This window comes from Uloborus diversus, chromosome 2, assembly GCF_026930045.1.
Source record: "Uloborus diversus isolate 005 chromosome 2, Udiv.v.3.1, whole genome shotgun sequence".
Lineage (NCBI taxonomy): Eukaryota > Metazoa > Arthropoda > Arachnida > Araneae > Uloboridae > Uloborus > Uloborus diversus.
Window position 1 is genome coordinate 147,776,362 of NC_072732.1, and position 24,434 is coordinate 147,800,795.

Below are 24,434 nucleotides of genomic sequence, written 5' to 3' on the forward strand. Positions count from 1 at the left end.
TAAAATTTTTTGCATTTATTTTCTAAAGTATATTCATCATTTATAATTTATTAGTACTGTAATTTTTGTTTATTTTTTTACTTTTCGGCAACAGGGAGAAAATAAAATCCGCGTAACCCCCGTTTTGCCCGGAAGAAAGAGCTTAAAACACGATTATTTCCCTTTTTTCTGATGAGAAGGAAAGTTAAGTTACGGACATCAAAATACTTTGTTAAATCATTTCAAATAGTTTAGCCAAGTTACTTTATTAGCGGGAAACTGAGAGAAAACCTATAGTATAACTAGGATCTAATAGTTAAAGTAAAGTAAGCACGCATTTTTATTTGGTAATGAACAACATTTATTACAGAAAAATTTCAAAAGTAAATTAATAGTGCAACTTATCTAAGTAGGAAGTGTAAAAAGTACACAGAGTAAATGTTTTTTTTTTTTTTACTTCTTTTTAACGAAATTTTTAGCATGAAAGGGGAATTTCGCAAAAAGGAAAAGTATACATCCGCCGATGGTGAATAACTTTAAATAATTAAAATTTTGAACGAATATATAACGTATTTTAGATAAGCTTAAATAAAACAAGATTGTAAACTGAACAGGAGAAACAATATTGAATGAAAAGTGAGCGGTACACCTTGGATCAAAGCAGTGAACAAGCTTGAAGAAACAATGAATAATATCTTAAAGACAAATTAAACTAATAAAATTAAATAAACAATTTTAAAGCGTTTTTCAAATTGATAAGCAACTTCCTTTTCATGTAAAAACGGCAATAAGTAAAAAAAGAAATAAAAACATTTAATTGCACAAAAATGCATATCACTGCAAACACGTGTTTTGGCATTACAAAGAAGGTTTTCTTCAATGCAAATAAAAGGAGCTTCTGAACACTGAAAAATGCTTTCCTTGTAGCGCCAAAACATGTGTGTGCAGTTATTTGCAATTTTACTTTTCAAGAACAAAGGTAATTCAACTCAAACACCTAATGTTTTCTTTGGAGCTTCAATACTGTTTCTTAAATATCTCGGTAAAACAGAAAAATTAAGGAAATGAGGGTAAAAATTAATAACTACAGCACTTAGAAATTGAGAAATGGCTTAAAAATGATTAACTATCACAAATATTCCTAGAAAAATGTTTGCAATGTTTTTACAAAATATTCGTTTACTAAGTTAGTTATGCATGGCAAAAAAGAAATGGTGTTTGAAAATTATAAATCACATTTCATCCGACACGGATAGTTAAGCTAATTAAAATATTTCATAAAGTAAACAAATATTTATAACCTGATGAATAATAATTTAAGCGAACTTTTGTTTATTCAAGAAATTATGCAAGATGTATAAAAGTTGCATAACATCTTAACTATTTTTCACTTTATGCCTTATGTGTGTTTTTTTTATTTTATGGCTGTCTGAAAAGCGGCTTTTAACTTGTGCATACACATCATATGTTACTTTTTTTAAACTAGAGAAAGTATGCTTGAACTTAAATCCAAGTAGCTACATTAAAACAAATGTTGAAGCGAAACGTTAAAAGAAAAAAAAATATATATAATATAACGTTCACACCTTCAAGTGAAAAATAAGATTGATTAGTTTTAATTGCAGTTTAAAATAAAAAGTTTTTATTTCGTAGTCGAAATGATAAAGGGCGAAATATCCGACTCATCACGTCAACATGCACAGTAACATCACCTTTAAAATATGTTATTTTGTGAAGAAATTCCGACTGAAAAATCAAGAAATAAAAGTAGAAACAAAGCATTAACAGTTAACCTATTAGAAAGTTTTTTTTTTCTACTCGTGTTTAGCAGTTTAAACTCTTGTAAAAATTTCCAGTAAAATTCATATTCGTAAACATCTTAATGAGTAACGAAAACGCTTCCAATAAAAATGACTCACAAGCATTGAAGCTAATTTACTCTGCTATAAAATGTTCTTCTAAAAGAGAATGGAATATGGTTTAGTTTAATTAATTTAGAAAAAAAGTCTTGAGGATTTAAAATAATTATTGAAATACGTTTATTAAATCATTAAGCAATTATTCATAATGAGAATTACTTTTTGAAAATTCTAATATTTTTCAAGGGAACTATCGTTACAATATCTCATTAAACTCTGGCACTAGTTATTATAATTTTTACAAAGGTTGACTGTAATTAAATGATTTTCCATTAAAACATTCTAATTATATTTTGAGAAAAACATAGCAACGTACGACAGCCTTTATTAATGGATTGCTCCTTAATTAAGAGTGAGTTTATTAATATGAGTTTCTTATTATTATAGATTCTTAAAAATGTATCTTTTACCTGTATTCAATGCTTAATAACTTTTAGATAAATTGAGCTAATTTGATAGACGTTGATTAAGTCGAAGTGTACACTAGATGTTAGGATATATTCTAATATTTTATACTCTTGTTTACGAAGCAATTATACAAAATTATATTACTAAAAAACTTTTCGTAAATTTGTTGCAAATCATGCGAATTTTTTGGCGACATTTCGGCGAGTTTTTATGTTAAGAGACTTTATTTAATTTATCGCAAATTGACTTTTCGCGTTCAAGCGCTGTTCTAATAAGTTGCGTTGAGTGATACTAGCCGAACAATTATAAGCTATATACATGCATGCTGCGTTACATCGTGCAGTGTTGAAAATGTAAAAATTTGATGCGGTGAAAAAAGTGTAAGTATTCTTTAACGTCGTGGTTAATGGGAAAATATAATATAATTAATTTTTGGTATATCGTTCATTACAGAGTGCGTAAAATTAATCTGAGGTTCATTTACCTTTAAATGTCATTCTAGAAACGTGATTGTTTTGATGCAGTAATATTTTGTTTAGTGATTTTTTTCCGGAGCTATAGATCAGCAAGATAAGATTTTTAAAAAATAATATGCTGTAAATACGACACATTTTCTGTTCAGAATACATTGTTTCATCAAAGTGTTTAAATTTATTTAACTAAATAACATGAAAAAACACAGGATAGAATTAGGTGCATTTTTTGAAGATATTTTAATATGCTTTAATAATTTCCGTATTTAACATTTCGCTAAATAACTTGTAAACAATTCTTGAAATAAAAATAAAAATAATACATTAGTAATAAAAATAACTAGTAATAAAAATAATACACGCGTTATTTATCGGGCCTTTCATATTTTATTTATGCAGAATGAATGCTGAATTAAGGACGTTTTTATACCTCATTAAAATTTACTTATTACATTACTTATCAAACTATTTAAAATAAGTTGAAATTTGTTTATTTCAATCCTTATTGTGTAAACTTTCTTTACAATGAAGAATATACTCTTAAAACTTTTGCTGACAGAAAAAAATACAAGCTTGAATTACTGACTGTTAATAATCCAAATTTTTAAGGGGAAAAAACAGAAATAGAAAAAAGGTCCACGTAACATCTGAATATGTAAAACACTATTTAAAAATGAAAATAATAAAAATAATTTACTTATGTATTGCCACAAAATTATCTCAAATCTTAACTATGATAGAAAATGCATTAATGTCCTTTATTAGAATAGAGACGATATTTAATTTTTACGTAAATTTTAGTTTACAAAATGTTCTATCACGTTGATGCATCTTTCAAAATTTAAAACATATTTCTGCTCCAAATGTGATTATTTGTATCAGTGCAGGTGTCAATTGATATAGTGGTAAGTAAATTTGGATTCCAAAATCAGGAATCTGAGATTTACCAGAATTACGCCATCTTGTAAAAAACTACATTTCAATCTTCACATTTTCGTCACTTAACCGACTTAATAAAATGGCGGAAAGATACCTGCATTTTATGTAAAAATCAAACATACTAAAAAATTTTGAAAAAAAAAAAATAGAACCGACTTCAAAATTGCTCTAAAAAGTGAAAAATAATTTTATTCTTTAAACACCATCGATAATACTTTTCAACATAATTTTTGAAGTTGGCGCAAAAACGATCGATAAAACCATTCACAGCCATAACTCAACTACAAGTATAAATTTAACCACGTCCAGTTTCTTCACTACCACATGCATTACGCATTGACGACAGCATATTTGAGTAACGATATAAATGTTTCGTTCCTAAGTTTGGATGATTTTTTGATAAAAATATGAACGAAGCATGGTTACAATGGATTTTAATTTTTGTTTTTGCGCCAACTTCAAAAATTATGTTTAAAAGTATTATCGATGGTGTTTAAAGAATAAAATTATTTTTCACTTTTTAGAGCAATTTTGAAGTCGGTTCTATTTTTTTTTTTTTTCAAAATTTTTTTATTTCATTCTTTTTAGTGTAAATGTAGATATTTCAGTAAAAGTAAGAAGTTACCTAGTAAGAAGTGCGGCTCTATATCACTATATTGCTTTAGAAAAGCCTTTATTCAAAATTATCATTACAATTACTATTAATGTTACAGTTACATGGCACCAAACTTTTATAACAATGAGTTTCATATTGTCGCGTAGGTGAAGATAGCGAAGACAATGTGAAAGCCAAATGAAGCGAATACTCGTTAGTCTCAACTCGAGATCTTAATTCAGAACCACGAATGAACGTTACATCTCCTTATATACAACTTGAAAAAGTGCTGGAACGTTCCGAACTTGAAAAGATACAGAAATTAATAGAACATTCGAGAAAATACGGAAAACAGTAGAAACGAAATTTTAGTAAAATTCACTTTGTCCTGGTCGGGATTTGAACCCAGGTTGCTCGTGTGGGAGACGAGAATTCTACCACTGAGCCATCGTTATCCACGGATGACAAGTGCGAACTTTGCTACAATATCATTTTAATCATTTAATAGGGAAATTTAATGTTTTTTGCCCATAACGTTTTTTCTAAAGAACAAATATGGTCAAACAAAGTAATGGGACCTAAGTTGAGCCATCCTCTATCCATTAAAAAAAGAATCATCAAAATCGGTTCACTAGGTGAGACGCTATGAGTGGACAAACAAAAAAAAAACATACATACGGTATGAACTGATAACCGCCTCCTTTTTGAAGTCGGTTAAAAAACGTACAACTGTGAAAACTATGTCAAAAGCACAACAGTTTATCTCAGACGTCAGCTGTCGCAAACAACATTATCACAAGAAATAAGTGGTCACCGTTAAACAGGTTAAACTTAGGGTGGCATTTTCAATTTGATTGTATATTTTCGGGCAACATCAAACATCAGCTTAGGCTACATTCGGAAACAGTCACCGGTGCCACCGCAAGCGGTTGAAAACGATCGAGTCCTAATACGTTTTCAATTAGGAATCCAACCGTTTCGACCGCTTGCAGTGGCACCGATGCGACCGGTGCCTGCTTCCGAATGTAACCTTGGACTTTTAAAATAAATAAATAAATAAATAAAAATAAGTTCTCGTAATACTAGAAAATTTGCAACATATAAAGAAACAATTACTGATATTTTTACGGTAGGCGTTACTAAGGCAAAATTTCGACGCCTACGCAGAATTTAATGATAGTTATATTTTTTAAACACAGCGATGTATTTCAATCATCGACCGAGATGAAAATGCACTGGGGCTTTGGCAAGTAGTCGTGTGGAGTACAGGAAGTCGTGGGTTCAATTCATACAAGTGCCTTTAGTTTGACTATGTTTTTTTTTGCACTGTAAACCTTTTCTGCCTTTTCTAGAATATAAATAAATAAAATGTTGGAAAACTTGTTGCTCTTATCCCCATGTAAAAATAACCCACATACCACAAAGTCCTCGTAAAACTGAGTGAGCAAATGCCCTCATATAAACTCTAAAATCTAAGAGTGCACGTTGGTCACATTTTTGTTCTGACACAATATTCGACACACTTTAATAATGAAAATCCCTCCCCATTGGAACCAGATACAAGAAAAGTGCTCTTGCTTCCGAAAAAAAGCAAGCTGCTTTTGAAATTTAATAGGACAAGCATGCACACAGCGTGTGTGCATCAATACATTTTAAATAATGTATAATCTGTATAATGAGATTGTAATATAAAACTAAAAATTTCAAGAAAGACGTATTTGATTACATTTAAAAACCAACGCAAATAAAGCACAAATTCTCACGAAAAATGCTGTATTTTCGTGAGAATTTGTGCTTTATTTACGTTGGTTTTTCAACTTAATCAAATTGTAGCACAAAACTTATTTGATCTTTTTTCATTTAAGACGTATAAATTTGTTTTTAAATGTAACAATCAAATTCAGTGTTATTTTTAACCGAACTGAAAAATTGTTTTGAATTGATATTTTCAAATTTGCAAGTCGAATTACATAGTGTTGCACTCACATCATTAAAATAAATAAATAAATAAATAAAATAAATTCATGCATTTAAAAAAATACCTTACTAGCTGATTATGTAACACCAATAACAGAGCTTAATGAACAAACAAGTAAAAAAAAGGTATTACATGCAAATAAAAATATTTAACGGTTTTAAAAACTCGAATGCAGTTTTGGAGAATACGAACGTAATTAAAAATATTTCCAATGAATTTGTTTCTCTACTCTTAAATCATAAATTATGGCCAACGATCAAGGTTGTCTAGACATGAAATTTTGAAAACATATTTTTGAAAAATAACCTTATCGTTCAGATCTAAATCTGATATTTAAATCGCTCAAAACTTCTAAAACTAACATAGATCAGTATTTTAAGTTGACGTTGAAAGTTTATGACAGCGGTTCCAATTTTATCTAGTAAAGTTCGACTATGAAATATTCCCGAACTTCATTCACAAATTGAAAAAAAAGTACATGCATGAAATTTGTTTTTAAAATAAATGTGCCATCGTGACTTATTTTGAGGTTTAAAAATGCTTGTCGCGTTGGAGTTATTAATGTAACATATTGCAGTTACGCATATTGACACATATTATGTTTGGTAAAAATAAACTGAAATTTCAGACTGAATCATGTACATATTTGACCAGATTTCTGAGCACAAATGGCAAATATATTGCTAGGATATATGTGAAAGTTAGTTACTTGCTCTCACATTTTGCTATTCTTCAGAGATTTTTGATTTAATAGTAGACAAAATAAACACGAATTTATCTAATCTTCCTTGGATACCTTGGGTGCTATTTTTTAAACTTATGTTCTAATAGAGTAATGCAGTCATTTAGCGTTGGCTTCTTTTGCCCAAAATAGCAGGTTCGAACCCGACTCCAGTCGGTGCATTTTCAGGGTGCAGAAAACAATCGACAGTGCTCATGTCTCATGGTTATGCGCCATGTTAAACTCCCTCAAGTACGAGTTTGGCTTTAAGTACCTTCGGCAACTTGAAATCCCTAGGGCAGTTTTGCATCGAAGAAAACCAAGTTGAATTTATATGGTGGAGAAACTATGTGGCCGCTCTTGTGTGTAACGTTATTTGCAGATGCTTGTGCCATATGGAAGAATTGATGCTACATCGGGTATCGCACCAGGTGTGTAAAAATAAAGCTTTCTAATGTAACCCCATTAGAAATAAAATAATAATGCTATGTTTTTTTTTTTTTTTTTTTTTTTTTTTTTTTTTTACGAAATTTAAAAGGCGGCACGCCACAATGTATGTCTCGATTTTTAGTTTAAATGTTCTACGCACTTAAAAAATATATATTTCGAGGTCTACCAGTAAACATATGTCTTCACAAATGAGCTAACCAAGGAATTGTCATTCTTTTTTACCATATGCACATTTTGAATCAAATAATCAATTGTTGCAAATGAAACTTATATAAATATATAATTTTAATCATTTCGTGTGTTTGTGTGTTTATTATGTGCATGTATTAAACTAGAATTTTGTATGGTTGCTCGCCGATACCCAATAGATAGTCATGTTTTTATACCAATAACTATGTGAATAGTTATAAATATGTAAAAATAAACAGTTACATAAGACGTAACTGTATTTTTGCTGTTTCTTTCTACTATTGACATTTACAATTTTACAAAAGCAGCTTAGTTCCCCAGCAACGATTGCATTTAATTTGCTTTAAAATATCGAATGGCATAGCAGTGTCACACATATATAGCGGATTGAAAAACATTACTATTCAAGCGTTTTGCTGATCCCCCTTTCTATAAAATGAAGTCGTCCGTTTTTGCTTCCAGTTAGTCCGCCATCTCTCCGTGGCAAAGCTATACCCTTAATTCAGTTAAACTAGTAAGGACATTTACAAAAATATATCATTAGATAAATTAGAATAAAACTGTCTGAATATAAACAATGTTTCTGAATAACTATAGATCGTGCTTTTTTTATCTATCATAACACCGCAAAAAAAATGATAGGAACGAATACGTTTTCAACATACAAGAAACACGGAAAGTTACCTGTATTTTCAGGTAGACATTCAGCTGTTATCCATAGTATTGCATATTCACCATGCATTTCGCACAGTCATCATGATGTAACATCTGCCCCTGAAAAAGAAAATAATCATAAGAGTTAATTAATTCATAAACTTCGTTGCTAATTTTTTGCTAGTATACAATATTTTCTTAAATGTAGTAACGTATTTTTATTTTAAAAAAATAATTGAGTTATCATGCTGTTAGTTACTTCTAACAATGTGATGTTCCTAAATTATTCAATCAATACTACAATATTAAAGACTTTTTTACAAACTACGCATTTTATATACAGAAAAAAATAGTTCACAAAATTTTTAGGGCATCTGAGTCTAAAAATATTGCCGTTATATCGACCAAGATTCTAAATAATTGCCGATTTATCGGGGTTCAGAGCACAACTAACAACATACTACTAAATCTCTCTTGGTTTTTGAGCAATCACATTGCTTATTGTTACTGTTTTGATGTCCTATGATTTTATTTTTCCATTTTCCCGTCGCCTCCCTCTGCAGCACCACCGTCGACCGTCCCCTCTCGATACTGCTCCTTTAGCGAAAACCGTCTCCAGGTTGCGTCCATGTCCCACCCACACACGCATGCAAACATACACCTACCTACACACACACACACACACCTACACACTCATAAACAAACACACACGCCTACATACACACAAATTATTATCATTATTATTTTGTATTTTTATTTTCTATCAATGTTCTAGAAACTCTGAGAAAATGAATTTCCTTTAATTACTTTTACTAAGCATACTTTTTTGTGTCACGTAAATTAGTTTTAAAACCATCAATACATCCTAGGGAAAAATTCCCACACATCAACGCAAGAAGTTAACACTTGATGGAATCGCAAAAATGGAGCAAAAAAGTTAAACAAGTAGTGCTAAACAATTGCCGTTAGATCAAACTTTAGACGAAACAACGCCCATTGCTGTTTAGCGCAAATTTCAAATGCAATGTTCTTGCATGTTTTAGATTAACAAAATACTACTTTATAGTTGCAGGAAGTTAATATTAAAAAATAAATAAATAAATAATAATAATAACAAAGAAAAGAAAAAAGATATATTTTAAGAAACATTTTAGCATTCAACTCTTTTTAAGAAAGTTCTGCTTGGTGGGGGGAGGGATAATGTTACTTTTTTCGAATGTAGTTCATAGTCAGGGAAGCTGAATGAGCGATTACTAACGCCTCCCCCTCTCGCTCTGTTACATTTCTGCCGTTTGAAGATCATCGTTTTTTTTTTTTTTTCTTTTTATTTACGTTTTCACTATGCAAGTTTGTTTATATGGTTTCTGCTGGAGAAAAAAAACCTACGGTAAAATGTCAAATTCCATCATACCCTGTTCTTACCATGGAACATTTTTTTTTCTTTTTATTTACGTTTTCACTATGCAAGTTTGTTTATATGGTTTCTGCTGGAGAAAAAAAACCTACGGTAAAATGTCAAATTCCATCATACCCTGTTCTTACCATGGAATTCATAATGCCTTTCTTCAACTATCTCAAAACCTCATATCGGCAAATACAATTGCCTTCCAATTTCCGATTTATACTCAAGACTTTTTTCATATGGAATTCATATGTATCCACTCTTGCGTTCTTCTATTATATTTCGGTCAAATATTAGTAACGTGTAGTCTTGTTTCATTAGTGATAAGGAATAGTCGTTGCATTATACGAACTTCAACATCTTATCGATTTTGCATTATGCAAATGTTACATAAAATATTTATTTAAAAAAGTAGTGATGTAATAGAAAAATATTGCATCTTGGCACTTCATCGAATTGGTTAGACTCCTGCTTTACTTTTTTAACGGTAACAAGAGTTAAACAATCGTGTTCTCTTTCATGTGAGGTCTGGATAGTCTCGGAATTTCAAATTCAGAAACTCTACCCTTCAAACAAGACCGGTATCTCACAGAAGTAAGAGACTTAACCTTGATGATAAAACATAGAAACAGCAATCCAATAAACAACAAAAATGTAATTATGGCAACGAGAGCAGCATGGATGAAGAGAAATTAGTTGTTTTGAAGGAAAAAAGATCATACGGTCGTATAATGCATTGGGAAAAAAGCATTATGTAACATCTGAAAATTCAATAATTTAAAATTGTAACTTTCATGATAAAACATGAAAGTTACAAAACACAAAACATGCACGGAAGGCCTGTTACTTGTTCAGTATGTTACATATGTATATTTATCTTAGTCATAACAAGTATGCCTTAAAATGCCCCATCTTATTTTATGACGAAATATGTATAAAGACGACATAATTTTCTGTTTATTACATACTCCCACTGATAAAAATGCATTTATTCATCTCAAGTTTATAGTTGATGCTAAACCCAAACAAATTTCCACCAAATGGAAACATACACGGCCAAAATAGCCAACAACAGAATCCGCGACACATTACTTTCAAAGCATTTAAATGGGGAATTCACGTGGCGGGGTCTTTTCAACAGCTTTAGTATGGAAATTGTGTATTACAGTTTCAGGTCCTATCACGTTATATCGCGTATTTCTTCGTATTTTCCTTTCTTGATGCTTTATCGGAGACAAACGAAGAAAAAATATAAGTACATATTCTGAAAAAAAAAATTTAAATTTCCATGGAGTATAATTTGCATTTGTTTATTATAAATACGCAGACCACATCAGCATAATATAATCGTGTTTATTCACGGAGCGCTCCCAGTATTTACGTTTAGCAAAAGAAAGTGTAACAAAAGAGGACGTATGAAAAATGGCGACTTTGAGAGGAGATATGAAAATGGTTAATAACAAAAAGAAAACTCGTGGAGAAAAATAGAATTTCTAAGATTTGTATATCAAATTTCTTGGGTAAAGAAAAGTTGAGATTTTTATATGCATACAAATTCGATTATTGTTTTAAATGCATCAAAAGAAATATATTCCAAAAAAAAAAAAAAAACGCTTTGTTTCTTTTTCTTTCTTTTTTTTAACTTTGAGGTAGATTGTGATACTTTTTTTTTCTTTAGAAAACAGTTATACAGTTTTTTTAAAACGTTAGATTTTTTTTAATAAAAAGTAAATTATGTGTAATACGGGTAGTACTTGGTTATATGCATATAAATTATTATTTTTTTTTAAATTATTTTCTTTCTTTCTTTTTTTTTTTTTTTTTTGATTGTAGAAAAATGTGATGGATTGCAAAACGTAAACAAATCCGAAACTAATTAGCTTTCTAAAAATACGCCGCACAACTTTTAGGATTATTTCAATCCTCTAAAGCTTGCGTAACAATTATTGAGGATTTAGTCGTTAACAGTTCGTGGTCAAAGAATTATATGTTTAGTTCTGGCCCTCAGTACACACTAACAGTAACAAAAGCACAATACTTTTGTCATAGTTACAGTGTACGTAATAATTCCATTCCAAATATGTGGGTAAGGACCAGGGATTGTTCGGATACTTGAAAAGACTAAATCTATGAATCGATGGTGATTCTGTCCATTGTGTGTTGTATGAATTGTTTGCCATTCCACAAACCGGAAGTCACACTCTTTATCCCTCAATCAGGCAGCAATTTAAACTGGTAAAGCTCGGTTTCCCGAGATAGTAGGGGAGATAGCGACCGAAATTTTACGACGATATATATAAGGCCAGAATTTTTTTAAATATTAGATTAGTTTACTTAAAAAAGAAAACGCGAGTCTACCAAAAAGTTATCGTTGCAATAATTAATAAACAATTTTGCAATATGTTGCAAAAACTTGTGAAATTGTCTTATATATATAAGGCTGAAACTCGGTAACATTATTGATTACGTATAAACATAACGAAAAATATATGTCTACCGCGTCCGAAGCGTTGCCGTGCCGTGTCTACCACCCGCGCTAGGTGCGAAAAAATCAGTCAATTTTGACTTAAATATATAAGCCTAAATTTTTTTTAAATAATTGTTTATAATGTATAAAATATAAAAACAAATGTCTACCAGTTGTGTTGTGTTGCAAAGGCATGATAGACGCCACGGAATGTCGACCTCATACTTCTATGTACCGTTTATCGGGGCGCTAGCACTCGCTCAAAAAAGTTTGCTTGTCGTCGCGAAATTTCAATAAATAAAGCTGATTTATTTTTTAATAAATAGTTTAAATCCTGTTTTTATTAAAATTTTTAGTCTACCGTGACTAAGAGGTTGCTTAGTCTTTGGTAGACGTTGCTTAAATTATAAAGTAGTTGGAAAAGTATGAATGATTCAAACATATTAAAAAAATAATTTTAACGTTTAAACAAAATATTTTATTAAAATTAAAAGTATGTACAAAATTATAGTGAAATTTATTTTTCATTAATAATGTCTTGACCTTTTAAATTATGCCTCTTTTATTTATTTATTTTTCATGGTCAAGTACGTATGAAATAAAATTTTTTGCATCGATCTTACATAACAATAAATAATTAAAAATAATAAAATAAACAGTACTTTACATATTAATTAATCTTTACTAATAATAAAGCTGAAAGTCTCTCTGTCTGGATGTCCGGAGGATGTCTGTAGGATGTCTGGATCTCTGTGGCGCGCATACTGCCTAGACCGTTTGGCCGATTTGCATGAAATTTGGCACAAAGTTAGTTTGTAGCATCGGGGTGTGCACCTCGAAGCGATTTTTCGAAAATTCAATCTGATTCTTTTTTTATTCCAATTTTAAGAACAAAATTATCATAAGATGGATGAGTAAATTACAAAATTATCATAACGTGGAACCGTAACATGGGTACAAGCCAATTGGCAAGATAATTCACCATACGTTCTTTGTAAATATACAGGAGAACCAAAAGAACTTTTAATTTTTCTATTACGAGCAAAGTCGTGCGGTTACCACTAGTAACCTATAAAACTGTAACAAGGAACATAATTTTATTTAAACGAACTATTCATCAGGTGCATCGCCGCTCACGTCTGACTCGTCCAAATAATTTTCATTTTCGCTTTCTTTGCTGAATTCATATTTAAAATGTCTTACGCTCAACTTAGCATCATTGTCAGTTCAATAATCATCATCACTGTGAATGTCGGTACTATTATTAGCTGTCTCGGTAAAATCATCAATATCTGTAATAGAAAATAATTGATTAAAAAAAGAAAGAATTTTATTGAAAGCCAAGTCTGGTTGAAAAAAAAATGATTACCTGAGGCAGAAGGCTGTGCTTCGAATTAACATCTTTTATTGCTTGCGGTAATTGTTTTCAGTAAACCATTTAAAAACTTTTCAGTTGTCCTCAATTTTCCACCCACAATCAAGAGGTGATAAGCTTGTCAGATTTTTTAAGTAAGAATTTGTCGAACATTCGACGCACAACTCTTCCGAAATTTCGAGTTGTATTCGAATTTGCGACATGCATTTTACATTGTGCGATGGCTTACTCAAATTCGTTAACGCTCCTGTGTATTCTTCCGATTTTAAAAATAGAGGGAAGGCAGAGGACTTTCCCTTTTCGGGAAAAAAGCCGGATTTTGATCGCAACCAGTCATTGCGTGTAAAGCAACCGAGGCGGAACAAACGGTTTCTCCTAAATTCTTGTAAAGTTCAGAGACATTGATACATCTTAATGATTTTCTAACGCCAACTTCCATCCAGACTTTTATTTAAGAATTCAAAAAATTTCATGTTAGCCAATATTATAACTAATACATCAGTATCTGAACATCGTAGGTGGACGTCATATGGAGGCTGCAGCTCTTCAAAACTTACAAAGATGGTAAATCATTTTTGTGTCGGATTCACTTGTGTCTGGGGCACGATTGAATATGATCTATTATTTTTCCAACTTTTCTGTTGATGGTTTCAAATCTATAACACTGTTTGTAGTTAATATACACAAATTTATCTTCAAAATAAATCGCTTTGTTATCTCGTTCCCAGTTTTTTAGTAAATATTTTAGCAAATCGTCTTTAAAAGTAATATTTTTTAATTGATACAAAAAGTCAGAGGGACGTGTTGCAGAGTCTCCTATCTGAATTTTTTGACAACTGTGAGTTCCGCTTAATATATCGTCGCCTCAGAACAACAATCTTCGTGTTACTTCTGGGATTAGGTATCTTACTGTTGCTCTGAGGCGACGATATGTTCCTTGTCTTTTATGGAAGGAGACGGGGTACGTGTCGGAAACAATTACTCCGAATACTGCTGAACGTAAGTAATAATTTTCTCATTATCATAGCATAAGATGTTGGAATTTCTTTCATTAGATGTAATAAAAAGAATTCATCATAGATGAGAAATTTTGGTGATTCAGAATTGATGTTTTTTAAGCACTTTTATTACACTTGGGCTGATTGTCATGGAGTAATCTGAGGCGTGCTTTTGCTTTTATTTCAGCAACTAGATCACTAAGAGACTTCTGGATTTTACTAAATGATTTGCTTAATCTTGAAGTGCAACTTAAGGCTGAAAATGTAAAATTCTGAAATAACATCATCATTTCGGTTAGGATGGAAAATAGCAAATTCGATGTAATTTCCCCACTAAATGTTTAAGTATAAAATCAATTGTTACAAATTTTGTTGCCTTGCAACAGTAATGTTAACAGTAATCATAATCCCACCAAAAACATTCTGTAAAAAACTAGCCAAGTCTCGATGGAGCTGCTTGTTTATCTCTAAAAAGTAGTGAAATCTAGACAAAGTCATGACAAGTCTAAGGTTCCTTACTGCGATTTCTTTATTATTATAGTTAATGTTGTGTGACTTGGCCGTTAAACATTCTTTATACGTTAGTGGGTACAAGTCAATTTTGTTTACACGTTTTCCAAGTGGCAATTTTCCATCCTCAATGGGTAGCGGTTCTGGCGAAAGATTGGTGCAATGGTGTCATGGAGCACCTGGTTTTATACCCTTGTGTACCCTTTAACGGCCAAGTCACACAACATTAACTATAATAATAAAGAAATCGCAGTAAGGAACCTTAGACTTGTCATGACTTTGTCTAGATTTCACTACTTTTTAGAGATAAACAAGCAGCTCCATCGAGACTTGGCTAGTTTTTTACAGAATGTTTTTGGTGGGATTTCACTTCTTTTTGTAGATACATTTAATTTGTGTAATGTTCGAGTAGACTAAAGTTAGGCTAGATTAAATTAGAAGATGTGTCAAACTACGCTGGACTTTAGCAATGACAGTCGATTTTTTATGTACCAATAGTAGAAGGGGGCATTACCATATCTCTAATACACCTGAGGGTTCTTCATTAGATACTTCAGCTTTCGATTTTTGACATCAAATAAAGCGGCCCGCCAAGTTGAATATTTTTTATAAAGGCGTTATGTCGGTCTCGAATAATTTGGTTGGGCTCTTGTGTTTTCTAATCAGGGTCACTCCAGATCTTCAATTAGCCTAGTTTTTATAGTTTTCCCTTTATGTGGCCATCAAATTCTAACTCTGTACCAAATTTCACCTCTCTGAGTTCATGGAAAGTACTAGTTCTATTTTGATGATCATGAGTGAGTGAGTGTCATAAATGCGAAACTTTGCTTTCGCTTAACTTCGGAACTAAATGACCTACAGACTTGAAATTTCGGATTTTAAGTATGTGATTATAGCTTACTGGAAGACGAAAATTTCTGCGTTCTAGTCTCACCAGAAGGTTCTCAAATAGGGGCCCGAAAATGCGGCGAAATGGCTCCAGTAAAGATGGTACGGCAGTGTTTGCTTCGCGCTCGACTTGGCGGGGGCCCCAAATGAAAATTTTGAATCAAGTCCTCTCTGGAGCAAGAGTGAAATTTATTCACAGTCGTTGCTTTCTTAGGGTTTTTATCCTCATCTATGCATCTATGCCAATAATCGATAACGGGGCTAAGTAAAAAGACGTATTAGGATCTTTATCCCAAGTTACTTATATGTTGCGAACAATTTTTTTGCGTATACTCAGCAACTAGACCACTTATAGAATTTCATTAAATGATTTGTTTAACCTTAAGGTACAACTTAACGCTAAAAAATCAAATTCTCAAGTAAAATTTTGTTTGAAAATGAAAAACTTTCAAATAAGAGATTTTCTTTTAAAAATACTAAGCACTTTTCGTAATGCACTCAAAAGGACAAAATAATTTTTCTGGATCAGAAAGGACAATTTAAGTATTCCTGTAGTTTTTAATTCTTTGAAGAAAAAGATTTCACAAACGAAGAAAAGTGCGCTCAAGTCATTTTAAACCAAACTTTCCCATTAAGAAAAAAAAAATGCGTGTTTCAACACTCAAATTTATGATTGAAAGCTAGATAATGATAAAACATTCTCTACATGACTAGAACCGCACTTTTTCTTCGTTTGTGGTGTTATTTTCTTGGAAATTTTTGAAAACTACAGGAATTCTTAAATTGTCCTTTCTGACCTAGAAAAATTATTTTGTCCTTTTGAGTGCATTATGAAAAGTGCTTTTTTTTTTTTTTAATCTGTTTTTTTTTCAGTAAATGCAGTAAGGCAGATTTTTCAGTTCTGTAGATGGCTATTATCTGTTGACCCAATTTAACATATGCTAAAGAAATATAAACATCAGCAGCAATGCTATCGCCGCGAAGCACTGGATCAACTTTGCTCCAAAATGGCGGATGCGTCGGCTCCTCCACTATAGGGGCCTTACTCAGGCCCAGGCCTCAGACCCAAGGTTATTATAGGCGTGTCCTTCCCCTTTCCCCTCTCTTTCTTCGCAGTAGATGAATAAACAGCTTTACTTCCCCATTTACGAAATGTATTTGAAAAGGTGATGATTCAAAATATTTTTGAAGAAGTTAAATATATATATATATCTATATATATATATATATATATATATATATATATATATGAATAATGTAACAAAAGTATGAATATCAATTTTAATATGATAAAAAATTGTAATCATAAAAGAATAATAATAATTGAAAAATTTCCATTTATAAAGAATGAAAAGATAAAATAATCATACTTTTCCAACTACCTTATATTTTAAGCAACGTCTACCAAAGACTATGCAACCTCTTAGTCACGGTAGACTAAAAATTTTAGTGAAAATAGGATTTAAACTATTCATTAAAAAATAAATAAGCTTTATTTATTTAACTTTCGGGACGATAAGCAAACTTTTTTGAGCGAGTGCTAGCAGCCCGATTAACGGTACATAGAGGTACGAGGTCGACATTTCGTGGCGTCTATCATGCCTTTGCAACATAACACAACTGGTAGACTTTTGTTTTTATATTTTATACATTATAAACAATCATTTAAAAAAAATTTAGGCTTATATATTTAAGTCAAAATTGACTGATTTTTTCGCACCTTGCGTGGGTGGTAGACACGGCATGGCAACGCTTCGGACGCGGTAGACATATATTTTTTGTTATGTTTATACGTAACCAATAATATTACCGACTTTCAGTCTTACATATATAAGACAATTTCACAAGTTTTTGCAACATATTGCACAATTTTTTATTAATTATTGCAACGATATCTTTTTGGTAGACTCGCGTTTTCTTCTTTTAAGTAAACTAATCTAAGATTTAAAAAAATTCTGGCTTTATTTAAATAATGTATTAAAAACTGTCGCTATCTCCCCTACTAAGAGGTTTAACTTACATACATTATATGTAACGAAAATCATACACGAGAAAGAAGACAAAAAGTTAGGTTCGATGATGTCCCAGAATGAAGACAAGATCCAATACTTAAGTAATGGAACGCCTGAAGAAATTTTGCGCATGCAGTTCTATTTACCAGCTGTTATAAAACTTCTGTAATTGTTTTTTTTTTTTTTTTAAATTTATTACTCGTTTTCAGCAGGTGAAAATAACGTATTTGAAAAGGGAATCATAGATTATGTTGGATTTGAAGTGAAATAGGCGGCAAGATAAGGTTTTTGTTGTGAAAATGATTTTTAGTTGCTCAAATCTATGGTGAGTTATGTGTAATGTTTGTATCGGTAACGCTGGCCATAACGCTGCAACCAAAAACCAAGGAGAAGGTTCATGATTTTCTTAGAAAATTTTGGGATCGTTCCCTATACATTCCTGACTTGCACCAAGTGACTTATTTATCTTCTAGCATTTTAAAACATGGTTCGGTTGATAATGATTTCAAAACGACAATGAACTCAAAGCTAGCATTAACAACTGTTTTATGCCCAGGTGGCAGAACTCTATGCAGAATGTTTAAATAAACTGCTGGAGGACCGTAAAGAACCAAAGAGATTTGAATAGCGATTATGTAGAAAGTATAATTGATGTGTAGTAAAATACTACCTTGACTAAAAAACTTTTATCATGATAAATATTTACATTTGTGCAGGGAAGTGAAAGGAAATACCCAACGTTTTGTAGCACAAAATTTCAGATTACTGAAGACACGTGCTCCGGGGTTTAAATGAACTCATTTTTCAATGCAAAATAGGGAGTTTTGGATGTTATTTTGGGCTACAAATACGAGTTATTTCCTTTAACTTTCCTCATTAATCAATTTTAAAAAATATAACCAGAATTTTGGATTACGCTACGTATTTTTTTTTCCGTTACGGTACTATAATAGCTATTGACTTCGTAGTAGCAGATAAAGACTCCTTCTTAAAGCATAAAACAATCATTAGTGAAAAAAAACCCCTTTTTTTAAAATAAATAACATTACGTAATTTTTGAGTGTAATAGATCAATAATAATCATAATTGGTTATCAGTTGGTTGAGAAAATGTTAATAAAGGATTTAAAAGTTACGTTAGAGGGCAATTCTGATGTAGTTGAAAAATCCTTTGTTCACTCTTTGAAAAGATGGAATAATGAAAACCTATAGTATTAATGTAAATCTCGCTATAGAAAAACTACGCACTCAGTGTAGTATGTTATTTTAATGAACTACCTTCCTAATAGATAAGTCGTTGCTTTTCTTTAGCCAACTAAAGTCGTTGTTTCTATTCGCTCGAAAACAATGTGTTAGTTTTTAAAAAACACTTATCATTTCCTCTTTCAAAGTTACAGAGAAACCACGAGCTTATCGCCAGAAGTGCACATTCTTAATTATTATTGAGCTTTTAAAAATAGTTATGTTGTTACATTGCACTTCTCCGTTCTACAGGGGCTTAAGCATTTTCTACGTAGTGAGATATTTAACATGAAACTGAATATTTAAAGTAAAATGGGATTTTTAAAATTAAAACCATGATTTTAACCCTTAACAGGGGAGGTTCGGTCTCACAGACCGCTGAAAAGTTTATCCGATCACCCCTATTTCATTTTCAGTCCGATTGAATGGTTTTTCCCAATAGCTTTTTGTTTTGTGACCTTGAACACCCCCCCCCCTTTGCTTATCAGTATCTTTAGCCAAATTCATCTGGTTTAAATTTTATTGCATTCTTTAGAAGCTGTCTGTGAGACTGCACCTCCCCTTCAGTGTTACTATTTTCGGCAGTAGTAGACATGGCTCTTAAACGCTAGAGCCACGGACATAGGTCTATTTGTTTTATCCGCGTTATGCGGAAGAGTCGTAATTTCTAGATAAGAATGAGAGTTGTTTGAAATGTTCACAAATGTGATGCAATGATATTCTATGGACAATGAAGTCTAAAATATTCTTTGAAATGCAACGCGAAATACGAATACTTAAAGGACAGTCAAAACGTTCCCGTTACGTGATATAATGAATTTCTGGTACTAAAACGTTATGTGTTTATTAAAGGATTAAAATGAAATCATTAATAATTAAAAGATTCATTTTTTTTTACAAGTATTTAGTTATTTACTGCAGCATATGAGTTTTTCGGAAAATTTTAAGACTCTAGCAAAATTTCCTCGTAAAAGGTATATTACGATTCAAAATTAAAAAATATTTTTCCCCATGATAATAAAAGTTCAAAAATCATGTATGGAAAATTACAGGAGTGTATCTTAATTACATCATTTGAGGGTGTTTTCTCGTATATTTTAGAACGGAAACTAACAGAAACTCTTAAATAAAGAAGCAGAACCACTTTCAATAATTTACTAACACGTTTTCGTAAGTCCCTTACAAAATTATAGGCATGCACTTTTAGGACATTTTTGAACACTTTAAACATTTAAATAATTCCGATATTTCCAATATAAAGGCTTAGATACACTTTCTTTTGATTGAAAACACAAACTACTATCCAAAAATACACATTAAAACGAATGCAATAAACTAAAAGTTTATGATAAATCAGTCTGGCAGTTAATGATGAAAATGTACTTTGTAAAAAAGAATTTAAAAAATGAAATGACTTTCCTATTCTGCTTCTTTTTCGTTCAATTTCCTAAGAGGTTTATATGCCCATGCTAATATATTTTATTTTTTAGTATTAAACCCAATTTTTTAAAAGCTCTGATTATGATTCACCGTGCGTGACATCACTTGTTCGTAGTTGGTATTTGTTGTCTTTACTACAAGGTACAATCGCGTGCGTGAAGAAGTAATTGCAACATCAAAAATAAAAACAAAAGATACACAGTAAATAAAAGTATACAGATCTGTTGTTGTCGTGATTGGGTTTCTACTGATGTTATTCTGAAGAAGCAGAAATTTATGGATTTTCACTTATTTTGTTTGAAATAAAGGATACAATAGTTTGAAATTCATTATCTCAAAATCAGTTGCATGCATGAATTTTCAAATGTTATTTTATTTCGTCAATTGATAGTTCTTCTTGGAATGCTACAAAGCCATTTGAAACTCATCTTGTTCAACCAAGCAAAAAACTAGCCTAATCTGCTTCCATTTAAAAATACTTCAAACCGTGAAAGGTTTTTGTCTGTCTAGATTTCAAAGCATAGATTAGGCACATTTGATACTAAAAACCTCATATGAAGTTCCATCTCTCAAATAAAAACACGACCCAAAACTTTATTATCTTTGTATTGCAGTTAAATAAATCCTAACTCTAAATGCTAAATTTTATTTCAAGTCTTTCAAACTGTAACTGATTAAAAAAATTATTGTCCTCTAATCTTAAATCGTAGATAAATAGAGAATTGGGAACAGAAAACTATCGGATTCTGATATAAAATGTCGGTATTTTCTGAAATGGAAGACCTTAAAGAAAAGAGATGCAAGTGCGAATATTAAGAATTAAGATGTAGCTAAAACAAATGGTATTATTGGTTTCTGGCAAGAGTTGGTAATAGAAACCTTGGTAAGTGCTGCTGTACATCATAACTTAGGAAAACTTTTTAATGAAGTTTACCTACGGTTTAAACATTTGCACCCGTTTTACTCCAAATGAGAAAAAAAAAATCCACTTGCATCCCTTTGCTTCTCTCTGCCTCAAGTGAACTTTAAATTTGAAATAGTACTTAGTGAAATAGTGACTGACTGAATATCACTTACTTTTGCTGAACTGATATTTTAGAAATTTCGCATCTTGATAAATTTATCTGTCAACGCGTTTTGGTTTAATACCAACAATAGGGAATTGTTTTAAATATTATTTTTCTCCGTGCTTTTTTTTATCAGCGGAAACCAAATGAGCAAGCTTGTAGAGTAAAGCTAACGTACAAAGGGTAATAAAAAACGTAAAAAAATTAAAAATGGTAAATTTGCAGTTGCTGCCTTTTTAATGCCTACGGCAGAACTGTCCAAAATAAGACTCTGATAGCGCTGAGAAAGGTGTGGTACTGTTTGAAAGATATTTCGTGTGTTGTTGTAGGTGATGAAAGGCAGAAGACAAATTATTCAATGTTTCATGCAAATAAAAAAAATATATATAAGTATTTTTTTGAATGAGGATTCAGTATTCTTGTTACATGGAGAAAAACTTCCACACATGTTGTTTGCATGTCCCCCTTTGATCTATTTACTTGCAGATACATTCTAACATAAATAACAACAGTAATACTGAGTTATAAAAGCCTTTTTTTCAAATAGTTATTTTAATTTTAAAAACTCATCAAAAAAAGTAGAGATGGGAAAAAATATCACCTTGTTCAGGAATTTAATGAAGGAAGGTTTGTAAATTCGTGCGCAGATTTCTCTCTACATTCCAAATTTTCAATCAAAATTAAATAAATAAATCATTTGATGAAATCACATTTTGTACGGGAAAATCGTGCAAAGGAAAAAAAAACAGTAATATTGATTTTTTGCACTTCACATTTAAAAAGTTAGTACATTTCTATCCATTTGCTTCCATATTTGAAACAAAATTGCTCTTAATAACAATATTTTGAGATAAATAAAAAGACTGTACCAACACGGCATAAATTTTTATGACTTTCTAGAGTTCGATAAGGCGCTTCCAGATCGTAAAAATAGTGCTACTTGATAGGATGTTGGTGTAGGAAGTGCCCAAAAATATGCTAATATTTAGTTCGAAGAACTGATAAAAATTTTACGGGTGTTAAAACTTTATGACTGCTAAATAGCTCGAAATTTTCCATGCAAGGGAATGGTTCGATATGACTTGCAAAGAGCAAAATCGCTGGCAGAATTTAATGATCACTTTTTATGTATCGATCGTTAACTGATAGCCGACGTACTTAATGCATTGAAGGCCGTAAAAAAGTTTTGATTTCATTAAGATTTCTTTTTTATTGCATGTAAGTATCTGTTAAATTATAGATTTAGGTTTGTGACACAAAATGAATGTGTTAAAGAACATGATAAAAGTTTCCACCCCATGTTAGGAAAAAAAAACATTTTTATATTTAAATATATTTATTCATGTTTAACCCTTAACAACGAGACTGAGCCAGTTTTTTTTTTTAATTTTTATTTATATTTCTTTTTATGTGTGAATGTTTTGAATTAACATTCAATGTTTTCCCCTTAACATGCTCTTCTAGGCCGTGTAGACATGACAGTGAACATGCACGGTTAATCTTTTCCATTTCGTACATAAAAGATGTTTTTCTGCTTAATTACATTTACTAAACCCGTCACAATGAAAGGATATGCCAGAAATGATTTGTTTATATATATAAATTTACTTCATGCATTTGTTTATGCATGATTAAATAACTTATGAATGTCACTTTTCTTAACATGTTTTTCAGGTCACTGCAAACTGATGTTGAACATATGTGGACACATTTTTCATTTTCAGAAAAGAAGATTTCTTTTCATTTACTTAACGTTTCATTCAGTTACAAAATGTGCTTAATCAATGCGCAAGGTTTTCTTACATATTACTATTGTTCATTCTATCTGATAAGGTTTCTCCTTTACTCAGACTTTTATTTACTGCATGAATGATAACTGACATGCATAAAAAGAAATTTGTTTCGTGCATAACAGAGAGGTTATATTAACTCACACATAAGTTTCGTAATAACATAACTGCGTTACCCGACTTTGCCCCATCCACCTTGAAAATACAAATTGTGTCAAGTGACGTATATTCAACAATCAGGCCTTAATAAATAAAAAAAACCATCATGCAAAATTTCCCTTCCAAAAAATGACAACAGATATTACAGATATTAAAATACATTTAAGAAATTAAATCTAGAAAGATGAATTTAAAAAGCGTAATTATGGAAACACAAAATAAAATAAATTTAAAAAATGAAAATAAGAAAGAAAATGATTAACAATTTGAACGGAAATGCGAATTTTTTAATCGTGATTTAAAAAGACTTGTAACTTTTTTTTCTTTTGGAGATAGAAGCTCAGTTTTTTGACCATAGGTCGAGATAGATTTGGAGTAAAAAATGTCACTTTTTCCAATGGTGTCAAAAAGAAAACTGTGGGACAATCACTTTTTATTGATAGATTTAATGAAGAAAGTAGTGCATAAAGTTCAGCTAAACCTAAACAAATTCGAGCTAAAAACGCAAATAACTCCCGCCGTAAGTAGGTTAGAGCATTGAAACAAACTGCGTAGAACGCGGGAAATTCTATTCTTACCAATGATATATAATATTAATATGTGCAAGTAATTTTTCGCCCCCATATTCAGGAATTTATGGGAAAATTGGGCCTAAATTAGAATAAAAAAATAACTAAATACTGTTTAAAGCTTTCACGGCCGACGTCAATATGAGAAGATAACATTCTCGTTCTTATTGGCCGTAGTCTAATTGGAGTAGAAATTCCAGACGTTTCAACT

The 24,434-nt window shown here is 31.2% G+C and overlaps 1 long non-coding RNA gene across 1 annotated transcript in view; it reads right to left on the reverse strand.

The window, feature by feature from the left end:
• The window catches only part of LOC129216069 (uncharacterized), a 233,233-nt gene that overhangs the window by 94,990 nt on the left and 113,809 nt on the right, over window positions 1-24,434 (reverse strand). Inside the window, exon 2 of the long non-coding RNA XR_008580167.1 lies at window positions 8,336-8,425. This is a non-coding gene — a long non-coding RNA (uncharacterized LOC129216069). The remainder of the gene's footprint in view (window positions 1-8,335; window positions 8,426-24,434) is intronic.